This window comes from Panthera leo, chromosome A1 (genome assembly GCF_018350215.1).
Source record: "Panthera leo isolate Ple1 chromosome A1, P.leo_Ple1_pat1.1, whole genome shotgun sequence".
NCBI classification, from domain to species: Eukaryota; Metazoa; Chordata; class Mammalia; order Carnivora; family Felidae; genus Panthera; species Panthera leo.
The window spans coordinates 82549576-82566461 of NC_056679.1; positions in this window are offsets into that span (position 1 = coordinate 82549576).

Sequence of the window (16886 nt, forward strand, 5' to 3'; positions counted from 1 at the left end):
GGTAGAAGGCTGGGCAGCCAGCCATGCCAGCCCCTGCTTAGGTCAATTCCCATTTCCTGGGTCTCCCCTCTCCCCCCAACTCCTAAAAAAGAGCCCCAGAGATAACACCAAGGACAGGATCCTGTCCCATTGGGCGAGTGCCCACGTCAAGAGAAGAAATATACACCCCTGAACACATAGCACGTGGGAAGGGATACCGTTTCAAAAAACTTAAATGAATATTTACTTAGAGAGGGACAGTGCGAGTGGGGGAGGGACAGAGGGAGAATCCCAAGTCTACTCTGTGCTATCAGCTCGGAGCCCGACGCGGGGCTCCAGCTCACAAAACTGTGAGATGGCGACCTGAGCAAGACCAAGAGTGGGACGCTTGAGCCACTGAGGCCCACCCAGGAGCCCCGTCCCTGCGTTTTAAGTGCAGGGAACGATGCTGAGCTCCAGGAAGCCCGGGGACATGGCACAGGAGATTGGCCAGGGCGACGGGTGGGACCAGATCCAGAACAGCTTCACAGGCTGGAGGAGTGTCGGTGGGATAGTGACCTGCTGGATGTGGAGTTGTAGGAAGCACAAGGTGGAGGGCCACACCATCATGGTGAGGCCCTTCCTTTTTGCTGACTCCATGAGCCACAGCCCTTCCCTAATCCAAGTTCCAGCCATCTGGGGCGGGGGGGGAGGGTCTTCTGGGAGGCGCCAGGACAAATACCGAGCGGGGAATGCAACTATGTTCTAGTATTTGCGACCCTCAAATAAGACAACCTTTGGAGGAAATTGATGAGCGTCCACCCAAGCAAGAGAGCAGAGTTCAAAGCCGTTATGAAGGACCGATGGGAAAATATAGGGCATGAGGAAGGACTCAGTCCCTATGTGGAGCCAGGCCATGACACCGAGGACCCCCCGGCTGCCTCAGGTAATGACAGAGCAGAAGGCAAAATGTCCAGGCAGTCTCCCACCAGCCCAGAGCCCAGCCCTCTCCTGGAGCCTCATTCCAGCCTTCTGCAGCTCCAGCATATTCTCAAAGCGGAGCCTTTTGACTTCTGTAGGAACCAACATCATGAGAACCATTAGCCCGGCCAGGTGTGACCCATTCACCACAGACTCAGACACGCACGGCGAACGCTGGGAGCCAGGGAGCACGTCCCTAGAGCCAGAAAACCGCTGTGTAGAAACTGCATACAGATTGAAAAAAAAGATTTTTCAAAACAGTAAAGTAAAATAAAACCCAAATGAGAGAGCCACGGCTCCATGCCTCCATTTTATTTTGTTTTGTTTTATTTTCGAAGTTTAAAGCAACTTCAATAAATACTTGTTTTGAAAGAGAGGGACAGTGCGAATGCTGGAGGGGCAGAGAGAGAACCCAAGCAGCCTCTGTGCTATCAGCTCAGAGCCCGATGTGGGGCTCCAACTCACAAAACTGTGAGATCACGACCTGAGCAAAACCACGTGTGGGATGCCGAGGGACTGAGGCCCACCCAGGTTCCCCGTCCCTGCATTTTAAGTGCAGCGAAAGATGCTGAGCTCCAGGAAGCCCAGGGACAGGTGCAGGACACTGGCCAGGAATTGGACCCAAACCCACCAGAATGTGTGTGATGCAACGTGGGTGCACTGTGTGGACACGGTGGCCCGGGCAAGCAGATACGGTCCCGTGGACAACGGGAATGTGCACACCCCTCAGAGTTCTCTGCAGTGGATTCCCATCAAGAGGGTATCTCGTGTCCGCGGCCTACAAGAGGAGAGGCCACCCTAGCTGCGGGTCTGTCCTTCTGTCCCCAGCTGGGTGAAGCTTTAGAGACTGGGCTGCTTTTCCTGAGGCATCTCTCTCCTCCCCTGCTCTTGTGTTTTTTGTGTGGGGAGGAGGGAGGCTGTTATTCCAAATCTTGTAATGAAGTTGATGCCGCAGAAAGGTGTATCACAGATACTCTGTTTGCATCCTCGCCGCACAGAATTGGGGCCGCGCATGTCCCGGTCGGAGGAGTGTGGAGTGATGCAGTCCTAGGGAATTCACCAGAACAACTAAATGGAAAAATCACCTAAGGGACTTGTCGTGGGAGTATTGCAGGGCAGAAATGCAGACCTTGGAGGCGCCTGGGTGGCTCAGTCGGTGAGTGGCCGACTTCGGCTCAGGTCACGATCTTGCAGTTCCTGGGTCCGAGTTCCTCATCGGGCTCTGCGCTGATGGCTCGGAGCCCGGAGCCTGCTTCAGATCCTGTGTCTCCCTCTCTCTCTGCCCCTCCCCAGCTCTCACTCTGTCTCTGTCTCTCTCAAAAATAAAGAAATGTTATAACAAATTTTTTTTTTTACAGAAATGTAGAGATTGTGGGGCGCCTGGGTGGCTCAGTTGTTTAAGTGTCCCAATTTAGCTCAGGTCGTGACCTTGCAGTTTGTGGGTTCGAGCCCCGCGTCGGGCTCTGTGCTGACAGCTCGGACCCTGGAGCCTGCTTTGGATTCTGTCTCTCCCCCTCTCTCTGTCCCTCCCGTGCTCATGCTCTGTCTCTCTCTGTCTCTCAAAAATAAATAAACATTAAAAATTAAAAAAAAAAAAAGAAAGCAATGTAGAGATTGTATCCTACCTTCCTACACTAACATTGCCCCACATTTTCAGAAGGGCCAAGGGGAACATTTAGGTCCTGTGGCCTATGTTGCTTATGACCAAGAGTTCACAACAGGGTAACAGAGTCCTGAGAACCAGCCTGTGTGGGAGTGGAAATGGCGTGGGGGTGGGCCCCCAAAGTAGCTTAGGGGTCCCAAACGTTGCAGCTGAGTCTCCACTGTAATGCAGGAGTCTAGCTTTTCCATGTCCCGCATGGGGAGGGATCCCCCCCCCGCCCCCCACCACAGGAACCTGGAGGGTTTCCAGACCAAAGGAAGCTGTGCACATACAAGACAGAGGTGGGGGAGGCAGGCAGGGGTGGGCGTTTGGAGCAGCACCCCTTATTTCCAGGACCACGCCCACTAGTGCATTTTGCTCTGCATCCCCAGACTTGAATGTCCCCTAGCTCAGGGCCTGGGAAGCAGTCTGCTGGGAGCATGGGATGCTCCACCAATGAGACTTTCTCCTGTGAGCTCAGGGCCCCTGGCTGCCTTTGGTCTCCTTAGTCCAAGCAGGTTTTCGGGGACAGTCTTCATGTTCTAAAGAGTGGGGACCAACGTGATGACTTCCGCGACTCAAGACACCTTTGGCTGCATGTGCACAGTGGGCTCTGGCTGGGGAGCTTCAGAGACAGTCATTGCGTCCCTCAGCGATTTGACACCCCTGGTGGGTTCTCGCCTGCTTCCTGAATTATGAAATTACTTCATGCAGCTTGTGTGATGAACAGTCTCTCGTAAAACATGAACTCAGGGTAGAGAGTGGTCAGTGCCGAGAGAGGACATTAAAGGGGATGTGGCAGACGTGTCCATGTGGCTCCCGGTGGCATTATCCACTACTTGGAGTAACCAGAAACCGGACTTTGAACTGCGAATGTCGCCGCCCAAGACCCTAGGGTTCCCGGCATCCTCTGCGGCAGGGCCGGTTGAGTGACCAGACTCTCCCCACTGGATGGGACGGGAAGCGATTTGTCCTTCTGGGGTGTCTCCTAGCAGAGAACCAGGCCCTTTCTGCTTCTCTCCCTGTCCTGCTGCTGGGAACGCAAACTCCCACCCTGGCCCCAGGGCGGCTCCTCTGGGATGACAGGGCTTTGGGGAGAGGAGCTTCCTGGGGCAGCCCTGCCAGGCCAGCCCTGGACCGTCTGCCTGTAGACCGAGCCGTAGAGAGATGCAAACTCATGCGGGGCACCTCCGTGACAGCAGCTGAACCTTGTCGTAACCAGGACAGCAGTCTTGGGGCAGACTTTTCCGTGTGCTTCCTTTGGGCCAGGCTGCTCCCAGAACCACAGCCCTCCGAAATTCTCAGCCCTTCCTTCCGTGGGGTGAACAGCCAAGCTCGGCTCTAGCCCTCCCCTCTTCAGGGGCTTCCCTGGAAATACAAGAGGCTCCATGCTCCTAACGTAAGGAGTCCACCTCGTATCTTCAGGGACTTCATCCTCTTCCCTCCCACACCGTGCATTCCCACCCTCCGCCAGAGAGGTAGCTGGCTTTGAAATAGGCTGTGCTGACTCTCACCCCGCTAATAGCTGCGAATTCTAATTAAATAACTCCGGGAACAGGCCGTCTCGCGCACAGTGTAACTTGATTATTGCTCGAAAGATGAGTTTGGAGCTGACAAGTTCCCTGCGAAGCTGACAAGCTTAAAAGCTGAATTTGACGAACCGACCAAACAGCAAGCACGGTAGGAAGGTGGAGCCCGGGCCTTGGGGACGACTGGGCCTGAGCTCTCAGTCTGGGGAGACAGATATCGAGGACTTCGCAGGTGCCTGGTCTGCTCAGGGTCATTTCCTATATGCCCTCCGCTCTTACGGAACCTGCATCTTATGGGGGGAAGGACTTCTTTTTTTTTTTTTTTTTAACATTTTTTATTTATTTTTGGGACAGAGAGAGACAGAGCATGAACGGGGGAGGGGCAGAGAGAGAGGGAGACACAGAATCGGAAACAGGCTCCAGGCTCTGAGCCATCAACCCAGAGCCCGACGCGGGGCTCGAACTCACAGACCGCGAGATCGTGACCTGGCTGAAGTCGGACGCTTAACCGACTGCGCCACCCAGGCGCCCGGAAGGACTTCTAATAACATTAACTTTGCTGAAGATGTCATGACAACGTATACAGTCCGTTTGTTTGTTACTCTTAATTGTCTGCAAAGGGTCTGGTAGTGCCGTTTTAAAATAAAGTGTATCTAGAGAAAATCTGAGGTTCAGTAAGGCCTACAGATCAGGAGACGATGCCTTTGAGAAGAGTTTGTTACTCACGGTTCCCAGGAGGAAGGGGCACGCCACACCGTGCAGGGCCACGTGAAGAAACCCCAGGAGGAGGAACAATTGTGACAGGCGCCTTCCTTGTGGTTTCTGCAGGAGGGAACAAGCAAGGCAGGTGACACGCTTAGGATTGGCTAGTGTGGATAATTTCAGGACCCTGGGGCCTGGGTGGGGGCTGTCCCGAATGATCTGGTACCTGGCCCGGGGGTGATTACCCCAGATAGACAGTGGCCCGGAGTCGGAGAGTCTGACAGCCTGAAAGGAGGTGGGGGGGGGGGGTGTGGGCTCTGCGTTGGTCTTTTCTATTTGGCGAGTGGGCCCCTAGAAGGAGGATTCTTCCTGGGGGCGGGAGGGGGTGGTGACAAGCCAGAGAGGTCAAGTCAAAGTGACTCAGCACGCGACCTGTCAGGCAGACAGACGGACGCACAACGGCCTCATCTTACGTGTCACCTTCTCGGAGGAACCATCCCCGCCTACCCAACCCCCAGTCACAGCGTCCCCCCCCCCCCCAGTCTCCCTTGCCATTACCAACTTCATCCCTTCGGGGCATTCAGGGCTCCACCCCTGCTCAAGCACCCAGGCACGGCTCCCCCATCCGGAGGAAGAGTCCTCATGCACAAGGGCACCAGGTCCTGTGCAATCTCTTCTCCCATGATTGTTCCCCCACGCCCCAGCCGTGGCTGGCCCCCAGCCTCCTCCAGCCCCACCCTGGCACTTCTGAGCCTCCTGACTCCTGCCTTTCCTCTGCCACGCATGCCCCTTCTAACACAGTGTGCTCACTGTCTGCCCTCCACAGTGTCTTTGCCTCAGGAGCAGGGCACAGAGGTATCTGGGGGTTGTTGTTTGTTTGTTTGTTTGTTTGTTTTGTCTCATTCATTGCTGTGTCTACGCCTAGGTCGGTGCCAGGCACACGTAGGGGGTCAATAAAGGGTGAATAAACAGCCCTCAGCACTACCCAGGACATTCTGGTTTGTGGTCTACAACATTCACTCACCCGGGGCACATTCACTGAGGCCCTCGCATGCCGGGCTGGTTCCAGACACCAGGGCACAGCGGTGGCTCAAGCCAGCAGGGGTCTCCATTCTCATGTAGCCAACGGTCTAGTGGGAGAGACGAAAAAAACAGAAGTGACGTGTGCGCGAAGTCAGGTGGCGGCGTATAGAGTGGAGAAAAATAAAATCAGGAAGGATGTTGGACGCAGTTCCTAAAGGTGTTTCGGGAGCAAGTGATGCACTGGGAAGAGTTCCAGGTTGCGAGAAGAGCAAGTGCAAAGGCCCTGAGGCTGCAGCGGGATGCCCGTGTCTTAATTATTAGTGTGGAATCTTAGCTTTGTCTCGAGTCTGTATTTTGTGCATTCGGTACTCCTTGGTTTCACCTTTCTAGCTAATTAACCCGAGTCTGCGTTATCAATCTGTTGAACTCAGCCAACCCCCAGGGGGTAGGTACAAGTACACGTGGGATACTGAGGCCACCCTGGGGGATGTTGCTAGGAATGATGAGCAGTGTCCCGGAGCAGAGGACAGAGCAGGGCTCCCATGCAGCCGGCTCAGGCTAGGTGTGGCAGCGAGAGGGCCATAAGGACAGGTGTGTGGCAGTTATCACACTACAGCCCTCCCACTCAGGGTGCCTCGCGTTTCCACCCGGGCCTGGGCTGGCTGCTCCTTCTTGCTCTCTGTTGGATGGGCACCCATTTGTTCATTCGTTCATTCATTCATTCACTTACTCATTCATCATGTATTCCCATTGCTTCCCTGTGGCCAGATGATGGCTCATCCTGGGAGACCCTCCTCCTCGAAGCCCTTCTTGATTCCCACCGCCTTCCACAGCCCCCTGTGGCCTCACCGAGACCCCTCCGGCACAGGGCTGTGATCACCCTGGTTCCTCTCCAGTCCGTGAGCTCTCTAAGGGCTCTGGGCCAGATGCAGAAACGGGCTGAGAAAAATGTGACGATAGATAGAATACTGAATAGACACAGGCCACCTGTGGGTCAAGCCCACCTCCTCCCTCTCTCTAGGACCAGAAGGGCTCCATCATTAATAGGAGCCGAGGGACCTTCTCTTACTCCCGTGCTCATTTACACCATTAACAGTCTGGATTTTTTTTTCCCAATTTTAATTTATTTTAAACTTTGAGGACATGTCAGAATGGTACCTCTCGGTAATGAGAAACTAATTATCACTTCAAGGGCGGGAATCCATCTGTTGTGTCTGAGCCAAGACAGGACAGTGTGGAAGCTCAGGACGCTGAGGAGACGACTAGGGGACCGGGCCTCAGGGCAGGAGACAGATGGAGACGTGGAGACAGGGCTGCCAGGACGTGGGTGGAGCCGGGAGGAGGGGGGAATCTGGGGGCTTCCACACATGGGGGCGAGTGCGCCCAGCGTCACCTTCTGTCCCACCCCGCTGCTCCTGCCTTAGCATGCGAGCCCTGTCGCCCCCATTGCATCCCACCCCTGGGCCTTTGCACAAGCTGGGTCCTCAGCACCTAGCAAAGCCCCTCCCCCTTCAGGACTCTGCTCTTCCGACCCTGCCTGCCCACCCCCCACCCTGACACACTCACCCCATCTATACTCAAATCACCTGATTGTAACTGCCTGATGACCAGTCTCCTGGGGACATGGTCTGCTTTTTGAGGGGCAGCTTTATAGACTGGCAGACTGAGGTTCTAACCCCTATTAGTGTGCATGACCTCGGGCAAGCCCCTTGTCTCCCTGCAAGTGGGCCTGGCCACAGCCATCTCACAGGATGCTGTGCTATACATGAGCACATGTGCCATACATGAGCTATACATGCCAGAACTGGAGCGCTGGGCCGGGCGTCTGCTGCTGTGTGCCCTCAGTGTTGACCTTGGGACCACAGACACCCGCTGGCTGGGGTCTGCAAATGCCGGAAGGAGGGCCGTACGAGGGACTGTTAGGGTGGATCTTGGGAAGTCAGAAGCCGTGGCATACCTTGGGGACACTTCCCAGAGCCCTTGTTCCCAACTCCTGGCCCACCTCCTCCCCTTCTCAGCTGCTTCTGCAGGGCCGGCCTTGAGGGCTACCTTCTCAGCCCATTGAGACCCCTGGCCAGGGACTGGGGCAGGCTGACATGGCTGTGGTTCATGCCCAGATGAAGAAGTGAAGCTCCATGAGGCAGCAGGGAGGACAGCAGACTCCGATGACTCCAGGGGCCGAGTCTGGAGAGGCAGGGGGAGCTTAGGGAGCAGTGGGGACTGTGGAGGGGGACAAGCTCTGTCCACAGGATGGCTCCAGCTCAGCCCCAGAAGAGAGCGGTCCGGAGGGAATGTCCCCCAAGCATCTGGATCTTCTTTTTCTGTTTATATTTATTTTTTTGACTTTATTTGCAAGTTAGTTAGCACATAGTGCAACAATATAGATTCCTTAATGCCCCTTACACATTTAGCCCATCCCCCCTCCCACAACCCCTCCAGTAACCCTCTGTTTGTTCTCCAGGTGTAAGAGTCTCTTATGTTTTGTCTTTCTCCCTGTATTTATATTATTTTTGCTTCCCTTCCCTCTGTTTTGTATCTGAAAGTCCTCATAGGAGTGAAGTTATAGGAATTTGTCTTTCTCTGATTGACTAACTTCACTTAGCATAATACCCTCTAGTTCCATCCACGTAGTTGCAAATGGCAAGATTTCATTCTTTTTGATTGCCGAGTAATACTCCATTGTATATATATACCACATCTTTATCCATTCATCCAGAGATGGACATTTGGGCTCTTTCCATACTTTGGCTATTGTCGGCAGTGCTGCTGTAAACATTGGTGTGCGTGTGTCCCTTCAGAACAGCATACCTGTATCCCTTGGATAAATATCTAGTAGTGCAATGGCTGGGTCGTAGGGTAGTTCTATTTTTAATTTTTTGAGGAAACTCCATACTGTTTTCCAGAGTGGCTGCAGCAACTTGCATTGCCACCAACAATGCAAAAGAGATCCTCTTTCTCCGCATCCTCGCCAACATCTGTTGTTGCCTGAGTTGTTAAGGTTAGCCATTCTGACAGGTATAAGGTGTTCTCTCATTGTGGTTTTGATTTGTATTCCCCTGATGATGAGTGATGTTGAGCATTTTATCATGTTTCGGTTGGCCATCTGGATGTCTTCTTTGGAGAAGTGTCTATTCATGTCTTTTGCCCATTTCTTCACTGGATTGTTTGATTTTTGGGTGTTGAGTTGGATAAGTTCTTTATAGGTTTTGGATACTAACCCTTTATCTGGTACGTCATTTGCAAATATCTTCTCCCATTCTGTTGGTTGCCTTTAAGTCTTGCCAATTGTTTCCTTCGCTGTGCAGAATTTTCCTTTTGATGAGGCCCCAGTAGTTCATTTTTGCTTTTTGTTTCCTTGCCTCCGGAGACGTGCTGAGTACAAAGTTGCTGTGGCCAAGATCAAAGAGATTTTTGCCTGCTTGCTCCTGGAGGATTTTGATGGCTTCCTGTCTTAAGTTTAGGTCTTTCATCCATTTTGAGTTTAGTTTTGTGTATGGTGTAAGAAAGTGGTCCAGGTTCATTTTTCTGCATGTCGCTGTCCAGTTTTCCCAGCACCAATTGCTGAAGGGACCGTCTTTATTCCATTGGGTATTCTTTCCTGCTTTGTCAAAGATTAGTTGGCCATACATTTGTGGCTCCATTTCTGGGTTCTCTATTGTGTTCCATTGATCTGAGGGTCTGTTTTTGTGCCAGTACCATACTGTCTTGATGATTACAGCTTTGTAATAAAGTTTGAAGTCTGGGATTGTGATGCCTCCCGCTTTGGTTTTCTTTTTCAAGATTGCTTTGGCTCTTCGGGGTCTTTTGTGGTTCCATACAAATTTTAAGATTCTTTGTTCTAGCTCTAGGAAGAATGCTGGTGTCATTTTGATAGGGAATGCATTGACTATGTAGATTGCTTTGGATAGCATTGACATTTTAGCAATATTTGTTCTTCCTATCCAGGACCATGGAATATTTTTCCATTTCTTTGTGTCTTCTTCAAATTCTTTCATAAGCTTTCTATAGTTTTCAGTGTATATATTTTTCACCTCTTTGGTTAGATTTATCCCTAGGTGTTTCATGGTTTTTGGTGCAGTTGTAAATGGGATCGATTCCTTGATTTCTCTTTCTGTTGCTTCATTGTTGGTGTATAGGAATGCAACTGATTTCTGTGCATTCATTTTATATCCTGTGACTTTGCTGAACTCATGGGTCAGTTCTGGCAGTTTTTTGATGGAATCTTTTGGGTTTTCCATATAGAGTATCATGTCATCTGCAAAGAGTGAAAGTTTGACCTCCTCCTGGCTGATTTGGATACATTTTATTTCTTTGTGTGGTCTGATTGCTGAGACTAAGACTCTCAATACTATGTTGAATAAAAATGGTGAGAGTGGACATCCCTGCCCTGTTCCTGACCTTAGGGGTAAAGCTCTCAGTTTTTCCCCATTGAGGATGATATTAGCATTGGGTCTTTCATATATGGCTTTTATGATCTCAAGGTGATCCTTCTATCCCTACTCTCTTGATGGTTTTTATCAAGAAAGGATGCTGTCAAATGCTTTCTCTGCATCTATTGAGAGGATCATGTGGTTCTTGTCCTTTCTTTTATTGAGGTGATGAATCCTATCTATTGTTTGCAGATATTGAACCAGCCCTGCATCCCAGGTATAAATCCCACCTGGTCGTGGCGAATAATTTTTTTAATGTATTGTTGGGTCCTGTTGGCTAATACCTTGTTGAGGACTTTTGCATCCATGTTCATCAGGGAAATTGGTCTATAGTTTTCCTTTTTAGTGGGGTCTCTATCTGGTTTTGGAATCCAGGTAATGCTGGCCTCATAGAAAGGAAGTTTTCCTTCCACTCCTCTATTTTTTTGGAATAGCTTCAAGAGAATAAGTGTTAACTCTTCCTTAAATGTTTGGTAGAATTCCTCTGGAAAGCCATCTGGCCCTGGACTCTTGTTTTGGGGGAGATTTTTGATTACTATTTAGATTTCTTTACTGGTTATGGGTCTGTTCAAATTTTCCATTTCTTCCTGTTTCAGATTTGGTATTTATATGTTTCTGGGAATTTGTCCGTTTCTTCGAGAGTGCCCATTTTATTGGTGTATAATTGTTCATAATAATCTCTTATTGTTTTTATTTCTGCTGTGTTGGTTGTGATCTCTCCTGTTTCATTCCTGATTTTATTTATTTGTGTCCTTTCCTTTTTCTTTTTGGTCAAACTGGCTAGTGGTTTATCAATTGTGTTAATGCTTTCAAAGAACCAGCTTCTGGTTTCATTGATCTGTTCTACTGGGTTTTTGTTTTGTTTTGTTTTGTTTTTTGGTTTCCATAGCATTGATTTCTGCTCTAATCTTTATTATTTCCTGTCTTCTGCTGGTGTTGGGTTTTCCTTGCTGTCCTTTTTCCAGCTCTTCAAGGTGTAAGGTTAGGTTGTGTATCTGATACCTTTCCTCCTTCTGTCAGAAGGCCTGGATTGCTATATCCTTCCCTCTATGACCGCCTTTGCAGTGTCCCAGAGGTTTGGGGCTGTGGTTTTGTTTTCATTGGCTTCCATGTACTTTTAAATTTCCTCTTCAGCTTCTTGGTTGGCCCATTCATTCTTTAGTAGGATGTTCTTTAGTCTCCAAGTATTTGTTATCTTTCCACATTTTTTTCTTGTGGTTGATTTTGAGTTTCCCAGCATTGTGGTCTGAAACTATCCATGTTATGATCTCGATCTTTTTGTGTTTGTTGAGGATTTATTTGTGTTCCAGTACATGATCTATTCTGGAGCAAATTCTGAGCGCACTGGAGAAGAATGCATATTCCGTTGCTTTAGGATTTAAATTTTTTTAACGTTTCTTTATTTTTGAGACAGAGAGAGACAGAGCATGAATGGGGGAGGATTAGAGAGAGAGGGAGACACAGAATCTGAAGCAGGCTCCAGGCTCTGAGCTGTCAGCACAGAGCCCGACGTGGGGCTCGAACTCACGGACCACGAGATCATGACCTGAGCCGAAGTCGGACGCATAACTGACTGAGCCACCCAGGCACCCCGTGTTGCTTTAGGATTTAATTTTCTGAATATATCTGTGAAGTCCATCTGGTCCAGTGTGTCATTCAAAGCCATTGTTTACTTCTTGGTTTTCTGTTTAGATGATCTGTCCATTGTTGTAAGTGGGGTGTTGAAGTCCCCTACTATGATGGTATTATTATCAATGAGTTTCTTTCTGTTTGTGATTAATTGACTTATATATTTGGGTCCTCCTACATTTGGAGCATAAATCTTTACAATTGTTAGGTCTTCTTGGTGGATAGACCCTTCATTATGATATAATGCTCTTCTTCATCTCTTGTTACAGTCTTTATTTTAAAGTCTAGATGGTCTGATATAAGTATGGCTACTCTGGCTTTCTTTTGTCAGCCATTAGCATGATAGATGGTACTCCATCCCCTTACTGTGAATCTGAAGATATCTTTAGTTCTAAAGTGGATCTCTTGTAAACAGCATATACATGGATCTTGTCTTCTTATCCATTCTGTTACCCTATGTCTTTTGGTTGGAGCATTTAGTCCATTGACATTTAGAGTGAGTACTGAAAGATATAAATTTATTGCCATTATGTTTCTTGTAGAGTTGGAGTTTCTGGTGGTGTTCTCTTGTCCTTTCTAGTCTTTGTTGCTTTTGGTCTCTCTCTCTCTCTCTCTCTCTCTCTCTCTCTCTCTTTCATCCTTTCTCCCCTCAGAGAGTCCCCCTTAAACTTCCTTGCAGGACTGGTTTAGCGGTCACAAACTCCTTTAATTTTTGTTTGTCTAAGAAACTTTTAATCTCTCCTTCTATTTTGAATGACAGCCTTGCTGGATAAAGAATTTGGGGCTGCATATTTTTCCAATTCAGCACATTGAATATATTCTGCCACTCCTTTCTGACCTGCCAAGTTTCTGGTGATAGGTCTGCTGAAAACCTGACCTGTCTTCCCTTATAGGTTAAGGACTTGTTTCCCTTGCTGCTTTCATGATTCTTTCCTCGCCTGAGTATTTTGTGAATTTGACTATGAGTTGCCTTGTTGATGGTCAGTTTTTGTTGAATCTAATGGGAGTCCTCTGTACCTCCTGGATTTTGATGTCTGTGTCTTTCTCCAGATTAGGACACTTTTCTTCTGTGATTTGCTCACTTAAACCTTCTACCCCTTTCTCTCTCTCTTCATCTCCTGAGACCCCTATGATTCTGATGTTGTTCCTTTTTAATGAGTCACTGATTTCTCTAATTCTTAAATCGTGCTCTTTTGCCTTGGTCTCCCTCTATTTTTCTGCTTCATTATTCTCCATAAGTTTGTCCTCTGTATCCCTGAATCACTTCTCTGCCTCATCCATCCTTGCCACCATGGCATCCTTTCAAGATTACAGCTCAGTATAGCATTTTTTATTTCATCTTGACTAGATTTAACTTCTGTTATCTGTGCAGAAAGGGGTTCTAATCTATTTTTGATTCCAGGTAGTATTCTTATTATCGTGATTCTAAATTCTGATTCAGACATCTTGATTGGGTCTGTGTTGGTTGAAGTCCCTGGCTGTCGTTTCTTCCTGCTCTTTCTTTTGGGGTGAATAACTTTGGTTTGTCATTTTCAAGGAAGAAGAGGAATTAATCATGTAAAAAATATAAAATTAAAAATTAAAAATTAAACACACACACACAAAAATCAAATAAATGATGCTAGATACTAGGTGTGTTTTGTTCTGGTTCTTGAAAGGAGATTGATAGATTGGAGGGAAAAAAAGGGGGGGGGAAGGAAAACATTTGAAAATTTGAAAAAATGAATATAGAATGAAAAATGAACATAGAATAAAATGAAATGATGGAAGTAAAATAGAATTTGAAAACTTACAAAAAAGTAAAAAGTATAGTAGAAAGAAAAATTAAAGAAAAATATTTTTAATAAAAATTGAAAATAAAAATAAATTTTTTCTCTTCCGGTAGTCAAGAAAAAGAAAAGAAACAAAAAAAGAAACAGAAAATGGAATAGATAGACCAGCAAACAGCCTGAAATGTGGTTGAGATTACATCCTTTTTCCCTAGAAGTCAAACTATGAAGCACTTTATAGTCCATAAACTAAGCAAGCAGAGAGACTTGTGATGTTTCTGAAGAGCGAGGTTGGCCCAGTTGGGCGGGGCTTAGTGTAACGCCTCCATTCTCCACTAGATGGTGCTGCTTAGCTTACTGAGGTGGATTGTTGTGGCGCTTGTAGGTATGTATGCTCATGCGCTGGAGGGGTGAAAATGGCGACTCCCGGCTACCCAGTCTCTAGTATGGGAACTCTGCTCTCCCCAACCAGCAGTCGCACACCTGTCCTTTGTCTCCGGCTTCTATTCACTGCCTGCTTTTACACTGTCCATGACCAAGCCGTCAGGTTGCCAGGCGGCACCTCCCTCCTGAGTTTTATCTCAGATGCAGCGGTGTTTCCCGACACCTCACTTCTGAGGGTCTGTGGCTTTGACCCACTGAGACTTTCCATGGGAGAGTCTCATTGAGCAATGGCCAGGTGCCAATCGCACCCAGGAACGCTCACGGGACTGTGCTGCTGCTGATGCGCAGAGACTGCGACTGGGTGCCAGCCCGCCCCAGAAAAAGTTCACGCAATCGTATAGCGGCTGCATTTCAGGGATTATGCAAAATCACAACACAATTCTGGCGCCAGGCTTCACCCTTGACAACCTTGTTCCAGCACCAGTGAATATGATTGTTCTCCGGGGTCTGCTGGTACCTTTGCCTCTGTGGGGGCCGCACCGCCTCTACCAGATGTCCTCCCAGCAGGGGAACCGCCTCTCCCCTGTGGCTCGAAGACCCTCTGGACTTCCCTCTGCTCCTGGGGATTTGCCCTTCCCACCAGAGCACTGCCAGGTATTGAGCTGCGGACTTCCAGGCTCTGCGTTCCACCTGTTTATAGCATCTTAATGGAATTTAAGCCCTCTCCTTTCTCCTTTCTCCCTTTTTAGTTCAGTCACTGTGGCTATTTCCACTTTTTCACTTTCTCTCCAAATGCTTTTGGGGGGGAGTGCTTTTCCCGTACCTCACCCCCCCGCCCGCGTCTCCATCCTCTCTCTACATGCAAAAACAGCTCCCTGCCCTCCGCGGCTTCTCTCTCCCCCAGTTCGCCTCTCCGTGTCGTGTACCTGCTGAGTTCTGTGGTTCAGGTTGTGCATGTTGTTGTGTTAATCCTCAAATCAGTTTTCTAGGTGTGCAGGATGGTTTGGAGTTGATCTGGCTGTATTTCATGGATGCAAGATGCAAAAACAACTTGCACGCTCTCCCTCCATGTTGGCTCCTCCCCAGCTAGATCTTCTCATGTCAGATCACACAGCCACCGCTAAAATCGCCACACCTGGGTTTCCATCTGAACTCTCCCAATGTTGAATGTGAAAATTAATTCTTTCAAAGTCTGGATTTGGCCCCTGCGGCCTAGTTCCTGGCCCTTGGTTAAAGTTGCTTGACTAGAGATGGGCTGAGGGCCAGGAGCCCCGAGACAGGGTCCAGATTCAGGATATGCGCAGCCCCTGTGCCCCCACCTGGTGGCCTCCTTGTGGACATGCAGGGGCACCCCTTCACCACCACCACCACGCCAAAATCATCCTCCTGGGCAGGGTGCGGTGGCCTGCAGGCCTCTAGGTCTCTGCCTCACTGGCAGAGCTGCCTCACTGCCTGGAGCTGGCTTCGGATTCCGTGTCTCCCTCTCTCTCTGGCCCTTCCCTCGCTCACGCTCTGTGTGTGTCTCTCTTTCTCAAAACTAAATAAAAAACGTTAATTAGAAAAAAAAAATTTTTTTAAGTAGTTGCTGATTTCAGCACCATGGGGACAGGAGGACTTGGCGACTCACCCGGAGACAGAGCCAGGATTCAAACCCAGCCTGGCACCCAGGAGACGTCCCTGTCCTTCCTCCCTTTTATGACTGCCTGGTTGTTGGGCAGGGATGGCTCCCGGGGCTGATAGCTGGTACCTCTCCGAGGGACACTGGCATGTGTCATGATGGCTCCTGGGGAAGTAGAGAGTGTGGGCCTGGGCATCAGGTCTGCATCAGACCCCAGCTCTGCCCCTACCTGCTGTGTGACCTGGAAATTGCCCTGACCTCTCTGTGCCCGGCTTTCCCAACCTGACTCGTAGGGTTGCTGTGCTTGGCACGCAGTCGGCTCTCCATCGAAGGACAGAAGCCAGTGCTTCCAAAGGGACCTTCTCTTACAAGCTGAAAGGTGACACACATGGGCCATGTGTCACCCAGAGCTGCTCCTTGACAGGCGAGGCTAGCGTGACCCAACAGGTCCTCCTGCCCACACACCCCTCCCACCTGAGGCCTTTCCCTTGTCACTGACAGTGATGAAGAGCAGGTCACAGTGCCCCAGGAAGTCTGAACTGAGTTTGTGTAACCTGGGCGAATCCCCTGTCTCCCACGACTGGGTTTCCTGGTCGTTTGAATAAGGGACAGAGCGCCACTCACTCGGGTCTTAGCTGCAAGGCCCCCAGGGGCATGATTTACTAATTGCCCCACTGCTTGGGGCCGGGAGGTATGGATTCCAGGGCACATGAGCCTCTGCCCGGGGACTTTAGGGGACTCCAGGGGACTCATGCCCAGCCAGCCTCCTAGAACAGGGTTAGTGATCCAAGGCCAAGTGTAACTTGTTGGGAAAACAGCCCTGCCCACTGCTGAAAATGCGACTGCGACACATGGCGGGTCCCAGGTGCCTGAACCCCCATCACCCAGAAAGCAGTGCTGGAGAGTGCGGACTACCTATGGCTAAGGTTTGTTTTGCACCAGAACAGCAGAGATGAGGAGTTGTGGCAGACACATAGGCGGAGTAAAATGCTTTATGGAGAAAGCATTCCGACCCTGCCCTGGAAGACAGGGATCACGACAGCAATGATAGCGTGTCTGGGAGTACACTCAGCCCCAACCAGCTTCCGAGCTAACCCGGTGTTACCTCGCTTAATTACCCCCCCCCACCCTAAGAGGGAGGGCTTTCAAGAGTCCCAGTTTACAGATAAGAAAACTGAGGCTCATTTTCCTTTTGATGACTAAGTGATGGAGCCAGCTTTG